Here is a 17,122-nt window from a genome sequence, read left to right as displayed (position 1 = left end):
AGCAAACCTTCTATTTTAGTGGGCTGAATACAAAAAAGAAAAAAAAAGAAAAAAGAATTTAAGAGAGTTCTATGTAGGATGTCCATAAGGGAAAGGAGAGATGCATATGTGTACATGGAATCCCTATTTAGGGAGAGATATCCCAGTTTCTGAGAAAGATAAGAGGAAGGGTTAAAAAGAAAGCATTGGGGAGAAGAAAACCAGATAATGAGTTCTGAGTATGCAAGCCCAGCAATCAGCCAGAAAGAGAGGACTGAAGGATAGCACAGATGGGGGGGGGAGAGAAATAGACAGGGGCGATGCAAAACAGAAAATAATTTAATAGAAAGATTCCTATGATGAGAAGGGAACCCATAAAGAAGACTGAACAAAATGGAGGCTAAGAGGTATCCAGTGTAGAAAAGACAGTTCCTAATGGGCATTAGCTCTAAAACAGAGAGCTGGATGGAAGGGATGCTAAATGACAAACAGCAGTGATCTATCAGCAGATATCAAAACACACTTTTCGCACTGCAGAAAGGCAGGGTGGGAGGTCATCAGGGGTCTCTGGCCAATCAGGACACACTGACAAGTGACTGAGGATGTTTCCCATAAAATGCAAATGTAGACTTAATCCAACTACTTGTGGGAGCTTTCTGAAGGAAGTCTATCCTTTGTTACCCCAAGCTAATGAATAGGTAAATAGACATGTGGGTGTAAATGTCTGTGTTAGATATCACAAGCATTCTGGGTATTAGTATTGGGTTTGCACATGCTATTCAAAGATTCATTATGCACCTCTGCTGTTGTGGGGAACATATTCTATGCTGCAGTTACTATAGAAAGTATTAACTTAAAACAAACATTGCTTTCTCTGATTCCTTGATTGTGGCACTGTACTCATTGCTCATAGCAAAGGCAAAATTGATACGTCATTTTGGCACAGATTTCCAGCTGAATCAAACTTTTCTGTAACAGTACGGTATTGTTACCAGACAGGCATTCAGCAGCTGGTATGTGGCTGGGACATGCAGTGCTGTGGCAGTTTCTCAAATCTGGAACATATGAGTCCATAGAAGGTAAAATGTCATGATGAGACCACCATCAGGACTTTAATAGAAGAGTGTTCCTGGTGGTGCTAAGAGGCGCTTGAAAGAATGTGTGAAAAATAACCAGAGTATGTTTTGATTTCAAAGCAACAATTTTTATATAGGCTCTCAAACACTTTAATTTACAGCAGCATGAAACATCCCTAATTTGTACTTATAATTTGATACATTTTGTTCCATATGTGCTCTTTTGTTATTTTGCTAAAGAACAGTACAGTCTTATTAGTTAGACTTCCAATTAAAATAAGTTAATGTGATTATTTACAAAGCGTGTTCTCACTAAAAGAGAGCACGTGTTGCGGATGGGGCCGAACAAAACTCCACTTGGTTGCCAGGCAGTATTAGATTCAAGGGGCCTGGAGCAGATTGGAGGATGGTGTTACTGGGGTAAATTTGATGTTGCCAATTTAGGGGTGGGATCAGTGGTTATTTAAGCAAGGTCCACAGCTTTCTCTTTCTCTTTCGCTGTGGACATCGGATCTCCCGCCCGCCCTCCCTTGCTTGGGCTTGCGCCTTGACCTTGCTCTGCCTGTCATGGGGTCGTTCGCCTTGGTGCGGGGGCCCAGTAGGAATTTTTCCAATTGGCTGATTAGTGTGTGCCTTTTGGGTTTTGCCTACTGCTTAGCAAATCGTCACAACTTGTAAGGTTGGCGGTTAGGCATTGGTTAAATTGGTTGGTGGAGGGGTATGGATTGGCTGTGCCTGCCCCTCCAATGCTGCTGCTGCTGCTGGGAATTCCGTTAAAGGAATTCTGGGGCTTACCATCCCTTCGTCCAAACCCTTGGAGCAGGGTGCGGGCCGTGTAAGTTCCCAAGGAACAAGCAGGGAATAGCTGAGGGTCTGTGTCGCAGTCCCAGCTGTCCCTGGTCTTGTTCCTCCACACGCTGACTCACGGGAGTCAGCGCTGTCCCCAAGGCGGGGGGGACAGATAGTCATAACCAATGCCTAAGCAACCACTCTCAATTTGTATGAAAATAAAGTTGTGGCCAAAAGTATGCCAAAAACCTTAAACAAAAATTATGTGTGATGTGTGAGTTATTGGGGTAGGGGTTTTGGGGGACCTCAGCACGCAACTGCCTGTTCCTTTTATGCTAGTGCTGTGATATATTTATGAAAAATGTCCTCTGTGTGCACAATTATGCTACCAATTTTCCATATATATGTGGTCCAGTATTTACTTGCCTACAATTTAGTAAGCGTATTACTTTCCTAAATACTTCAGATTTACTGACAAGCTGTCTTTTTTCTTTTGTGTGGAAACTGAAAATTTAAATTAAATATTTCCAGTAACATTTTAAGTCTCATTGCATTTTTACTGCTAAGTAAATGTGTCTTGGTTGTAAAACTTCTAAACATGTTGGCCAGGAAGAAATCATATTGGTAAAAACAATGCTTTTTTCGGCGGGGGTGGGGGGCACAGGGGTACACATACCCCTAAACATTTTGTGAATCTAAGTTTGGCCTCATTGAGGGGCCGTATGAGAGTACTTCTAAACATTTTTTTAAAGAAAAAAACCACTGGGTAAACAAATTACCCTCCCTAATATTTATAACACAACAAATTGTGAAATACTGTTACCCAGCTTCCAGCTTTTTGTTGTAAACCAAAACTCTTGATAATATCATATTTGCACCAGTGATGCATCCCTCATCACTTGCTACAAGAGATGGGGGCCAAATTGTCAATTCAGGTTGCATTTAAAAGTGAACCTATCCAATTCACACTTGCCGGAACAATACGATACCCGAAACACAGCCACCCTTCAAAATTCACACATTTTTGCCAAATTTTGCAGAAATGCATTGTACTGGAGGGAATGTGTTTTGCAAAAAACATGTGCATTAGGCAAAACTGTATACAAAAATGTCTATATTAAGAGAAATCTACACTAAAATTCTGGTGAATCTTCACAAGGGTATTTTAAACATACAAAGAAACAAACAAATAAATGTAGAAAACTGAATTTGACGACTGGAGAAAAGGAAAAAAGGGAGAGGAAAAAGGGGAATTGACAGGTGTGCCCATATTTACATTGCTACTGTCAAAAAAGAAGGAAAGGAGAATATGATATTTGATTAATAAGCTTGGATGTCAACGCAGGAGCCTTTTGCAAATGAGCCCACCTTTCACTGCTGTGTCTAACTTCTTCTCCTCCCTGACTGAAATGGCTTGCCTGCCATTTTGGGAAGCTGCAGAGTAACACTGCCACCCACTGCCCCATTTCAAACAGGTTAAACGATTAGATCAAGGCTCAGAAGTAATCAGGCCATCACAGCTATAGCTGTGACATCTTTATTAAGCACCAACATCTCCTCTGAGGGGGTAAGGCCTGCCTCTGTTTGAGGGAGATGGAGTATGATGTTTTACTTCCTAGAGTAAATTGGCTCTGACCATACAGTACCTTCACATGTCAGATTTTTTCGCCTTCCCGCTTTCAGGCAGCATTTCTCAGCAACATCGCATTAGTGGTTTACCGCTGAACAACCCATCACCTGAGCTATCTGCGGAAACCAGGCAGATCGCTGTGCAAAGAACAGCCACCGTAGCCAGCATACTGAGACAAGGAGAGCCACGGCGGCGGCTTGGAGTGACTCATAATCCACCACACAATAAGCATCATTGAAGGAGCCCAAACTATTATGCACAGTGTCTCAGCCATTTCACTCTCTTCCCCTTCGTCATGGCATTAATGTATTTTAAATTTGTTTGATGGGGGGGGGGGAAAGAACCTTTGCATTTCTCTTACCACAAGGACGTTGCTTTCATTTTGCTGACGCAGGCATCATTAAAATTCCTCTCATAACTGCGGCTAGATGCAGATTATTTTATGGAATTTCTTTTAAAGGACAGGAGTGGCTTCGAAACCTAACATTTAGCACTGGGGTATTTAATTGCAATGTTTTGTTAAATGTTTATTTGTTTATTTATTTTCTTTTAAAAAGTTTAGAATCGGAGAGCTTGGAAGAAAAAACTGGGTGTGCTCCTTTTTGTGTGAATTGCATGGATTCCCTCTAGTCATTGACATTCAAAGTAGATGAGAAATGTGAAAGGTGTGTGCTGATGTGTCATACTGTTAGAAATTACTGCAATGTCCTCTCATTTGAACCCACACCAGCCTGCCCAGTTCTGGACCTCTTGATATTTATAAATAATAAAGGGGGGGGGAATTACCGGCTTTGCACCGAAATACTCAGCAAATTACTAAGCATTGCTCTCGCCCCTGTAAAATTAATTCACAAGTCTGACACTGGGCATTGCTTCCCTATAAGAAATTGCATTGTATCTCACATGCATCGAATATAGGGCTTAAGGAAAAAATCAATAAAAGAAATTAAATATAGCTAGCCTCCCTCAAACAATAAAAAATCAATGCTCTTTTAGCAGGTACCCTTAGAAGCAGGTTTATTTTCAACATTAATCTGGATACTAGTTTCATAGTAATTGATTTTTTTTATACTTAAGCTGTCAAAAAGTATAACAAGCAATGATTACTTGTTATTTTCCAGATTCATAAAACAGACTTATTCTAAGGGGATTGCTGGTTCTTTCTGCCTTTCTTTCCCCCAAGTACTAAGCTACGTTTGTCACTGAAGCAATTGCAAATCGCTCATGAAATAATAGTGATATCAGAAACAGAGTCTCCAACAATGGCTGCAAGTAAACTGTTTTAAATAATTGTGATCATTTGTGTGTGTGTGCATGCTTGTACTAAACTGCATATACGCAAAGTTTGCTGTTGCATATCGGTAAGAATATTTCAAAGAATTAGCCCTGAGTGTAAGTGAAATATTGATGGTTCACTGGACACAAAGAAAATACTACTGGAGAAAAGATATGTCTTATGGAACTTTTATTGGAACATTAGTGCATGTAAAACTTCTGTTCAGAAAGTCAATGGCTCATGCTTCATGAATCCAGTGATGTGATCCTATCCAAAACATAAAAGGCAAGGCACAATGATTCCTATTCTTCTTGAACATGTCTGAAAGCATAGAAATAATGTAAACAATACCTTTGGCAGAAGAGAGGAGCAATATGTGCAATCCATATACCCTGAAGCATGGCCAGTCATGAGGCAAATGATGCTGGCAGAACTCTCCCACCTGCCCTCACTTCAAGAGCACCAGAAGCAAAGAAACCAAAACACACCACTAGTAAAAATTATATCTCACATTTCTGGTGAGAAAGGAACCAATATACTGTAACCACCATGGTTTCTGGATGGAAACCCAAAAATTCAAGAGGATGTACTGCACACTCAGGAGAAGTAGGAGAGAGAGAGAGAGAGAGAGAGAGAGAGAGAGAGAGAGAGAGAGAGAGAATCTGGTGCTCTCTAGTTTTGGTGCCCAAGTAGATCAGTTTTTCACCCTGGGACAGTAGCAGTCATTGAGGCTGGGGTTCCCTTGTTCTCCCCTGGTTTCCCCACGCAGCAGGTTACTGCTGTTTACTGAGAGGGGTACACAGAGTTCAGCACATTGTGGTACATGGCAGTGGAGCCAATCTGCCACAACATGCTGAGCTCCCCATGCCTCACCCCTTCATCTCTTAGTCACATGTTGTGTTGTGAAGCTGGGAGAACAATGGAGTCTAACCCATGCTGCCTCAGCAGCCGCTACTGTGCTTTGGTCCTCAAATGTTGGCCTACAGCTCCCATCATCCCTGTTGACTGTCTAAATTGGCTAGGGGTGATGGTTGTAGTCCAGCAATGTCTGAGGTCCCAATTTTTTTAAAATGAGGTAGATAATTTCCATGAAGAGCATGTGAGCGTTGGGCCAAATCTTGCTCCCTGACACACACACACACACACACACACACAGAGGAGTATTTTTTCAGGGCCATTTGTCCCTGGTAGAAGTGAGAGTGGTCATTTTAAACAACTTTTAGGGCATTGGGTGAAATCTAAGAATTGTGTCATGTGGGCGAGGCTTGGCATTATGAGATGAGGTGACAAAAAGGTTCCTCTCCCTACAAATAATAATAATAATAATAATAATAATAATAATAATAATAATAATACTCCGCCCATCTGGCTTCTCTATCTTCTCTTTACCCCCCCCCCCACAAAGATTATTAGATCAACTTTAAACACCCTTCACTTCTTCCAATCTAGCAAGAGCAGTGCACTTCTAATCATAGAAAATTCCTGGGTTTTACCAGTGCCCAGAAGCATATCCCTTGGATGATTGAATTGCACTGTAAGTCTAAGACTGAAAACCAGCATAAGAAATACCTACCGGTTGTTTTTTTCCAAGACAACCATATGAATGCTAGGCCATTTGTAAGCATGTGGAGGTTTTATTATCATAAACTTGCTTCCCATAAATAATTGTGGCAGCTGGAGCTGAAGCCAAGCTCATCTATTACTATAACGGAGAAAGGCACACACTCCCCGCCAGTAGTATCAGGCTGGGTAATGCTATGCATTGCACCCAGATGTATGCATCATAGAAGTACTGTGGCAATACGCAGTACAGGGAAGTGGTAGTCACTGGTAAATTGCCAAAGGCCAGCCTGGTTGTATTAAAATGCAACATGTTGGAGAAAGATTTTTAAAACAAGTTGACACATAACATCAGTTTGTAATCTCTCTTTCTGTCTCTTACACACACACATACCCTTCACTGATAAGTTTCCCAGGCCATTTCATTTGCCCTCTTCTTTTTCACTCAGGAGTTTTCAAGCACCCATTAGTCTTCCACTACTACATCAATAACAATGCAATGATCAGGGGGTCCTGATTACGCCCATATCAATACATCTTTACGTATCATAGGCCTAATGGAAGCAGTTTGCTGGCCCACACAGTCTCCACTGGACACAATGAAACCAACAAGTTAGATGGAAGAGCCAATCGACTTAACCTACTTCCAAGTAATGGATAAACCAGATTAACAATAAGGATTTTTTAATATATCCAACAAAATCATTCTATTCACATACCATCCAACTTTTTCAGACTCAAACCAGGATGTGGGTCTTCAGGTACACATTCCCAGGTGAGTCATGTGACCCACACTTTGCTCTTGTCCTCTCCAAAAAAGATTTTTCAAGTGAGATCTTGTGCTTTTTCCAGGGTGAGAGTGCTGAACCCAAGACGACCACCAAGATCTCACATGAAAAAATGAGATGCTCCGTTCCTTCCAGGGCACTTGCAATGACTTCCAGTGGAACTGCCCTCTCCTTCCCCAAGCACCCCCTGTGTCCCCCAATCTACTTCAGAGTGTTGTAGAAACCCCTCGAACAGACTTTTTGAGGGGACATATGAGGGAAGGAGAGGTAGGGGAAGTTCTGTTGCACAAGCTGACATCCTTGTACAAATGGCATTACTTCATTAGGTACAATCCCTCCATACCCTCCAACATTTCCCCAATGAAAATAGGAGAATTATCCATAATGATAATTTTACTATTTATACCCCACAAATCTTACTGGGTTGCTCCAGCCACTCCAGGCAACTCACAACATATATAAAAACATAATAAAACATATTTTAAAAAACCTTCCCTATATAGGATTGCCTTCAGGCAGCTCGGGAGTTGAATAACTCCATATCCTCCAACATTTCTCTGATGAAAATAGGGACATCCTGCCCTGCCATACCTTCCTACATTTCTCCAATGAAAATAGGGACATCCAAACGAAAAGTTGGACATTCCGGGTTCAAATCAAAAACTGGGACAGCTTCTCTAAATCAGGGATGACCCTGGAAAATAGGGAGGGTCTGCCCCTCGGCTTAACAGCGCAGCACATTTTAAAATGGCATGATCTTGTTCATTTTTGCATGGAGTTTAATCCCATTGGTTGCTCTCCTTTTCCTCTGTAATTCTTTGGTAAAAGAATGTCTGGAACCTCCACTTCCTATAATTCTTCTTCAGGTATTCAAAAAGAACAGGCATGGGCAAACTTGGCCATCCAGATGTTTTGGGACTACAACTCCCATCATCCCTAGCTTTCAGGATCAGTGGTCAGGGATTATGGGAATTGTAGTCCCAAAACATCTGGAGGGCCGAGTCTGCCTATGCCTGAAAAAGAACATGCGAGGCTCAAACTAGGGAAGGGGATGGACACTTGTTCTGCCTCCAATATCCTTGCATTCAGAGTATACCTGCTCCATTCTGACCTCTTGTTGAGCAGGGAGAACTGCCCTGGGATCTACAGGTATAGGGTAGTATAGAAATGTAATACTACTACTAATAATAATAGGGCCAGCACCTCTTGTATGCACACCCCCATCTCATCGCCTAGTCTGAACCTTCACAATTGTGATGCCAAATAATTTTTGAATATCAAAGAAGAGTATAACAGTACTTTATCTTTGATTGTCTACATTTTCATATTAACCAAATGTCAGTTTTTTATTAATTTATATGGTATTGACATTTTATTTCTTTTCCTGACAAAATATTCTCTATTTTTAACTTGTAGATCAGAGTGAATGCCTGCAGGCAAACTTCAGGCTTGTGAGATCAACTCCCCCCCCCTCCTTTTTATTAGAGCCCTGAGACCTACTAAATGGAGCCAGATGCAAAATGGAGGCTAAGGGGATACAGCCAATTACCTACTGCATCTCATGATCCAGGTGCTGAGATGACTCACAAAGACAAGTGCAAACCTACATTTGAGTTACTGCAGATGAGAGATTCTACTAATCACAGGGTCTTCTCCAACTCATTCATTGCAGAAGTTGAACAACTTTAGCTCATGCAGTGGAACTTTACTCTCTGCATATCCCTCAGTCAAATATGCACCTCAATTCTGATCTGGGGTTTGCCCCCAATATTCCAGAGCACATTTAGGGAGGGTGCACAGGTAGAGGTAAGAGAGGTAAAGTTCTGCTGCATGTTTCTGTGCTGGATTCAATCATAAATCAGCAGGGCAGGAGATAGTCTTTTGGGTGTTGTGTAACAATAACAGTACATCAAAAACTCTTGCTGATCTAATGAAAATAATCATTTCCATATCAATTAAGATTACTATTTACTAAGAAATAAAAAATAAGTCTCCATGAAACCTCATCAGCACTTTAAATACACAATTTCTATTAAGATACACACTTTGGTATTCAATTTGACCTAATATTGAAGTTCTTTCAAAGCAGTTTTCCCTATCATACTGCATTTTGTTATGTTGTTTTCCCCAGTATATGCCTTTATGTAAACACTTTGCTCAAATATATACATATTTGTACATATGTTGCTGGAGAAGTACATTGAAAAATGGAGAGAAATTCAAAGGATAGCTGTGCTTCAGTCCACACACGGTTTTGGAAAGTGTATTCTGTAAGTTTGCCTTTAAATGCAAACTGAAATGAATTTATCCACCATTCCTGCCCACCAGTAGACCCCCATCTATCTTCTGCCTGGCTATGAAATACAAGGAAAGTATTTGGTTTTGAAACATTTATTTCTGAAGACAAAGGACGCCTTTCAAAGTAGCATTCTGTTCCCAAACGTGGATAAAGAAGAAAGTAGGATTACAGCCAATATAGGCTTATTTATAAAGGTAAAGGTACCCCTGCCCGTACGGGCCAGTCTTGACAGACTCTAGGGTTGTGCGCCCATCTCACTCAAGAGGCCGGGGGCCAGCGCTGTCCGGAGACACTTCCGGGTCACGTGGCCAGCGTGACATCACTGCTCTGGCAAGCCAGAGCCGCACACGGAAACGCCGTTTGCCTTCCCACTAGTAAGCGGTCCCTATTTATCTACTTGCACCCAGGAGTGCTTTCGAACTGCTAGGTTGGCAGGCGCACCCCGCTGCGGGGATTCAAACCGCAGACCTTTCGATCAGCAAGCCCTAGGCACTGAGGCTTTTACCCACAGCGCCACCCACGTCCCTCGAGCTTATTTATAAAGGTATAAAAAAATGAAGACATGAAGGGACAGTTTTAAAATAAACAAACAAACTTAAAGTAACACATGTGTGTGTGCACATTCTTCTTCTTTGGCGATCGCTCGTAGCTGAGTAAGGTTGTCTTCCATAAACACATGCACATACACACACCTTATCACATGGACTATTCTTATGGTCAAGTGACTTTTCAGAAACAGAAATTCTACCATGAGAAATCCCTCTTTAGCGCTATGAAGTAGGGTGATTAACTGATGGATAGGCAAAACATGTGGATTTGGTCAGATGACTGTGAGAACTGGCACACATTAGTAGTCCGTTTTAACTACACCAGGTAATTCTCCCTGAAATGAGTCTGTATTGAGCATGTTTGGGAACATCTGATCAGCATGGCATGCTGCAAAAATCCAACCAGGCAAATTTATCCTCCATCCTGAGACCTGTTTCCAAATAAACATGCATAGGTCTCAAATTCCAGTAAAGCATATTGCTTTGCTTTTTGCAGCAGAAGCATATATATTATTATGGAAGTCCTTTTGCCATGATCTAAATATATCACATTCTGAGTTAATTCTTTAGAGAACTCACTTTGTTTCTTTTCACATCACCAATGTGCACACAGCCCAGTGTGTATCTTTGAACACACAAGGGTTGCTGCTGCCGATGCTTGTGCCTGCTTTTTGTATCCCGTTTTCCTATACAAATGAATGCCATTAAAAACCAAGACATTTGGAGAAAAAGAAAAAGAAATTATTGCAACTGTTGGAGCAGATGTGTGAACTACCTGCTGAAGTGACAAACTAAATGCCTCTATTCAGCCAGCAATGGCAGCATCTCCATGTTTCTACTGTTTGACACAATGATGGATTATTTATTTACTGAACAGCATTGGTGGCCAGAAAATCTGATTTTCATGCCTGCAAATCCATGAAACCTCAGCCACTGAACAGCTTCTTTTACATGTGGCAAAGGTCACCTATCAAGGGATTTTCTCACGTTTTGTGTGATTGGTCATGCCTCATTTCCTGCAAGAAAATATGATTTCCCCAAAGTGGGTGAGTTTGAAGAGACTCACAAAGACCTAAAAAGTTATTTCCTTTCTGTGCGATAAGCATAAAAGTATAGAGACTAACCTAGAGGGATAGACAAGCAACTGTTTGTAGCTGGAAAGCATATTTAATCCTATCATTTAGGAAAGTCTAAGAGCTCTCCAGATATAAAAGCAATGCAAAAATTAGGCTCTTAACCTTGTCACTTAACCTTGAGGATTTGAAAGGGTTTTAATAACTCATGAACTATATCCTCTCTACGTCCATTGTTTGATAGTGAACATTGATTAGTATATACTTACACTGATAACTGGGAAACACTGGCCCTTGAGTGCTCCAATTGGAGAACAGCCTTTACCAAAGGTGTAATGGACTTTGAAGAAGCATGAACTCAGGGCAAAAAGGAGAAATGAGTTAAGAGGAAGGCACATTTGACAAACCCTCACCATGATCAACTCCCAGTTTAATCCTATGTCCCCACTATGGAAGGATGTGTGGATCCAGAATTGGCCTTCACAGTCAACTTATGGACTCACTGTTAAGACCATTTTCATGGAAGACAATCCTCTCGGCTATGAGTGATTGCCAAAGAGATATACGTACATAGCCATTGCTATTAGAAAGCAGGAAGTTCCAATAGGACCAAGTAACTAGGGAAGGATTTTTGGTTAGTCCCACACCAAACTGGCACCACATATCCCCCCCCCGCCTTTTTTGCAGCACATTACTACCACTGGCTACTGTTATGTACTGCACCATATCATTAATATTATTTCTTCTTGACTTACCTTTGATAACAGGGCTGCCTACAAGGCTTTCTAGGTCCAGCACACTCCACTCTGCTTGCAAAAGATTTGCAAAAAAAATAATTAAAAAATTGCACATACATTGTGTTACATGCAAACCTGTCTTCAATTTTTCAGGCAGGGAGGAGGGCCCAAAAATAAATTAGGGGTGGCACATGATGAGTAAGATGTTTGGAAGGCAGAATGTCAATAGGTGAAGCTTTTCAGACAATTGCATTTATTAAAAATTCTGAACACTCACCAGGCTACACCTCTTTTCCCAAGCCCCACACTGACTCTGCTTCACACCTCAAGTGCTTTTGCCTGGCTGGACTGTGTCCTTGAACACTGATGGTGCTTCTTGTAAAATTAGGAGTAAAATTAGCCTACTGGACAAAATTAAGATTTGCATTCATTGCACCACAGCCAATTGTTTGTAGCCGCAACCACAGTGGCATGTGCTCCCTTGCCCCAAGTGGTTGCCCAGAAAGGAATAAGGTCTTTAGTCTGAAGATGCTTTTTCAGCCATAGTTAGAGGAAAAGGTATTGCTGGTGTTATGTACTGAAGTTCTCACCCTGGGCCAGCAGGGGGATACTGTAGATAGTTATGCAAATAAGGGATCGAAAGTGACGTTCAGTGATTGGATAGTTTTAGAAAGTTGTTACAGTTACGTTGTACTGGAGCTCTATATAAGCAGGCTGACTGAACCCTTCAGTTCAGTTCTGTCCTGGCCTGTGAATAAACAAGAGATGTTAGAAGAATTGCTGTGTCGTCCGATATGTTCACCCACAACTTAACAGCTAGGTCACAGGCAGGGAGAGGCATGTGTAGCTGAGAGATGATGAACAACGAAATCCTCATGCAGGAAGTCAGCTTTGTGGTAGTGGATATTGGCCAGGAAGAAGTATTCCATAAGAGCATAGAAATCTAGGTTAGGATAGAAAAACACAAGGCCCTAGAACTCTATGAGCAGCTGAACTCCAAAAATGTTTTCCTACTGTGCTTTTCATAAAGTTTCCTAATCAGAAATGTCTCCGACTAGGGAAGAGAATGGTGCCGGTTTTTTCGAGCCTGTTATACCTGTTCTGAGATCAATCAGGACATCATCCCTAGAACAGTGTGTCAAAGACTCGAGAGTTTCTGTCACTGCATTTTCTCCAAACCAAATGATTTTCCTCCAAACCAAATGTCTCTAGGCCATCATGTCAAAATAAAGACTCTTCGCTGTGTGTATTCAGAATTCTACTGGACAGGGCCTTAATATTCAGGGACAATATAATTGTTTTTTTTTAAATAAAAACAATACAAAAATATAAACCATTATTATTAACCTTCCTTTCTGATCTTCCTTCATCAATTTTTGTCTCCCCCTTCGTCTGCTTTATTATTTGCACCTTCGGGACAATCTGCACATACAGTTTTGCCATACTATGGCTGCAATCCTAACCCATTGCCTCAGTAGACACATTTAGGATTGTGCTATAAGTAATTAAAAAAATATTTTGTTTCACCAGATTTATGTGAGGAGCATATTCTTTTGAATGGACCCCAAACTGGTGGTGATTATTGTTACCATTTACAATCCTCTCATCAAGCCTTTTGCCTACATATTCTCAGCAGTCATACAGATATATATTTCATAATAGATAGATATTATTTTCAAAGCTTTTATGAATACGTAAATATATAACCTGCCACATTCCAAAGGCTTGAGTCTGGTAGCAACAGTGAATGCAAAGTGAATATACTTATCCACTGTTCAAATATACAGAATGTTAAAACCTCAACCTTTTCCAGGCTCATCCCAGCCTAAGGATTCCAAAAAGATGGGACTGATCTAAAACTTTAGCATTTTTTCCTTTTCTAAATATTTATTTGTTGTTGTTTTTAAATACACAGGGTGCTTATATAACCATGCAATAACACTTTATATTATAATTATCATATTACAATATTGTAAATGTATTGTATGGCTATACATTTAATAAATAATATCCAATACTTTGGAAATGTATTGCTTTGTCCATTATTTTCTCTTCTACAGTTTGCAAGTTTTGATACTGTTACAGTATCCCAAATTCCTTCATTCCCAAATGTCCATTTAGTTAGGCTTTAGCATTTTCAGGACCTTTGTGGGTGAGTAGGTAACAATTTCCCAGCCATCTTCATATATGCTCCACTAAGTTTCTCAGAATTCTTACTCCTGAAATAAACTCAGCTGTATTTTTTGTTTTGTTTTACACCTTCTGATTTCTTGAACTGTGAGAAGTATGTCACAGCATCATAAACTACCTTGTTAACTGACATTTATTGGTTGTTTTTCAGCTACCACCAGTTTTGTCATTGATACTTAAGCACTTCCCCTAAGGCCACAACAAATAGCTCCTTTTCTTCCCCACTGCATGTGATATGCCTCAGTCTTGCAAATGGCAATCCTCACATTGCCTTCCTCCTTGCCCTCATAGAAAGCAATCTCAACCAGACTCCTGCTTACAACCATTTGTTTTAATTTGCTGCTGTGGGTCCACACAGTGTGTTTTATCAACAGTACAAAAGGAAACCTTCCGTTCCAGCAGAGAACACTAATAAAAAGCACTATCGGCTGAATACAAATCGAGATGAGTAAACTTTCCTATTGCCTAAATCGTAGATCATGTGAACTGCTTCTTTCTCTTGGTGAGCGAAAAGTGACATTTCCGTATAAGTGCAGCACTTGTTTAAAAACACAGCAGGGAACACAAAAAGTTCTTGTTTACAACTGCTATATTCTCCAAGGTTTTGCCCGTTGTTGGAATATTTTCAAAGGAATGATTGATTTATTTTTACTGTAAAGTATGCAAATGAATGTGCCGTGTAATTTATTTCATCTGCGGCTCTTAAGAATAAACATAATTTCAAAAGGTAAAGATGAGCAGGCATTGTAGGGGGACTGCCTCGAATCCACTTTAATTAATCTGCAAGAAATGCCATGCCTGGTTCTGTATTCATAGTGCCTATAATGGATTACAAACCTCTACCGCTCACTTAGTGATCCACTGGTTGCATGGCAGGGTAGGGGGAATCCATCCTAAATTATTCTTTAAACCTTCGCTAATTGCGGGTGTGACAGTGTAGTTTAAATGATTTTAAAAGCCCACTAACTGCACTTGAGCACTCTCAAGACAGCCACAAATCTGTAACTCATCTACTATTATCCCTGTTCTGGTAATAGACAGGATAGACTACTGCAAGTGTTGTACATGCAACTACCCTTGAAGACTACCCAGAAATTTCAGTTGTTCTCAAATATAGCCACTGGACTATTGACTGGGAATGGATGGACAGAATACAGTGGTACCTCGGGTTAAGTACTTAATTCATTCCGGGTGTCCGTTCTTAACCTGAAACTGTTCTTAACCTGAAGCACCACTTTAGCTAATGGGGCCTCCTGCTGCTGCCATGCCGCCAGAGCACGATTTCTGTTCTCATCCTGAAGCAAAGTTCTTAACCCGAGGTACTATTTCTGGGTTAGCGGAGTCTGTAACCTGAAGTGTATGTAACCTGAAGCGTATGTAACCCGAGGTACCACTGTATATCTCATTGATACAAAAACAACTTCACACACAATGGGCTGTGATGACAATCTGAGATGACAACCTAATTAACTATTGTTGCCCAATGCAGACCTTTAATCTTTTTATTCAGAAATGTCTGCTGCTATTCATTAACTGTTTGTGTGCTGCTTTGCTGACGATGGTGCAGCTAGTAATTTTAGACCTTGGACTTAAATGCCTTATGCCCACCCACTTCACTTTAAAGCACAAACTCTTCTTTCCCCCTGGGGAAATAAACCATTCTTTATTTGAAGGATGTTGCAGCCTCTTTTAGTGGGGTGGGACTTGCAGTGCTGCCTTTCTGTTTAATGGTGTTCTTTGTCTATGTTATAATTATTGTCTTTTTAAGGCTTCTATCATTGTCCCTGGTTTTGATGTAAGTCACTTTGAGTTACCTTGTAAGAAAAGTGATTAACCAGTACAATAAATCATCATTGTCATCATAAATGGCCATATGTATTATTTCAGCTGTGATGCACGCCATTGAAATTTATCTCCCTCCCCCTGTGAGCACGATTTCATGCTCTACAAGTGCTTCTACTTTCCTAATATGTTAGGGGAGGGGAGAATTTGTCAACTGTGATAAGAAGTACTTTGAGTATGGGCAAACTCCCCTGCCAGTGGTGAGTGGGGTCAGACAGGGCAATGGATGTGATTTTTACCTTTGTTCAGTAGGCTGCATTCCACCTGTGTAAGAACTGGAGGTTTCTGCACGCTCACGCGTAAACTTACCTCTCCATTCTCCATCCAGGTAAGCAAAAGTCATTACAAAAGTTCAATAACAATTTGTAAGTAGGCAGAGCACTTGAGGAAGTGGCAGAAGAGGGCTGGTAAGGGACATGGCTATGGAGGTGGCCCAGAGAGAGTCCTGAAGGCCAGCAGAGAGGATTGGATGGCTGCACTTGGATCCTAGCTCTGAGGTTTCTCACACTGATCTAGCCTTGCTCCTTTAATGTCTGTGTACAAAATGAACATTTCCATGGAGTGGGCCTATGTGTGTATGAAGGCTTCCATGAGATCTTCCTGAGTGATTGAGGGTTCCAGATTTCATGCATGAAGACCCCTTTCTCTACATGTGCAGACATCAGGAGAGGGTCTAAGTGGAGGGTGTGATATCAAGAGAGGGACTACACACCATGGCTCCAGTCCTTTCTCCCATTCCTTTCTCCCAGGAGCTAGTAACTTCTGAATAAAGGTATTGTGGACAACATTTTATTTATTTTTTTAAATGAACAGTTCACATATTATGCCATTACAACTGGGTTACTTTTTTTTTTTAAGGGAAAAGAGCACTATAGTTGGGCTATCTACATTTTCATCTCTTATTTTATCCACTTAAAAATACCTAGAAACATCAGTGGGGCTGAACTGGCTTTTATTCCAGTACACTGGCTTAGCTGATTTGCTGATAATGTTTCTAAGTGGTTACAGAAGTATAATAAAGTTCATCTTGCTGCATAGCTGGGGGCTACGAACCAATGGCTGTCATGTAGTTAAATATGCCACATTCTCTTTCATGCCTGGTTCATATTTCATTATCTCATCAGTATAGAGTCACATTATCAGTTGGAAGCATTGCCCACATGATTCAAGATATGGTCCTTATGCCAGGGGAACCATGCATTATGTAAGACACATAATAGCCTTTTTTCAGACTTTCTTTGAACATAAGCAAAAGGTAGAGGAGGGCAGGATTGCATGTGGTGTCTCCTGCTCTCAACCTCCACACATTTATTTGAAGGTTAGAATACAGATTGT

This window comes from Podarcis vaucheri (assembly GCF_965113315.1).
Source record: "Podarcis vaucheri genome assembly, chromosome: 3".
Lineage (NCBI taxonomy): Eukaryota > Metazoa > Chordata > Lepidosauria > Squamata > Lacertidae > Podarcis > Podarcis vaucheri.
This window is presented reverse-complemented; position numbering follows the sequence as displayed.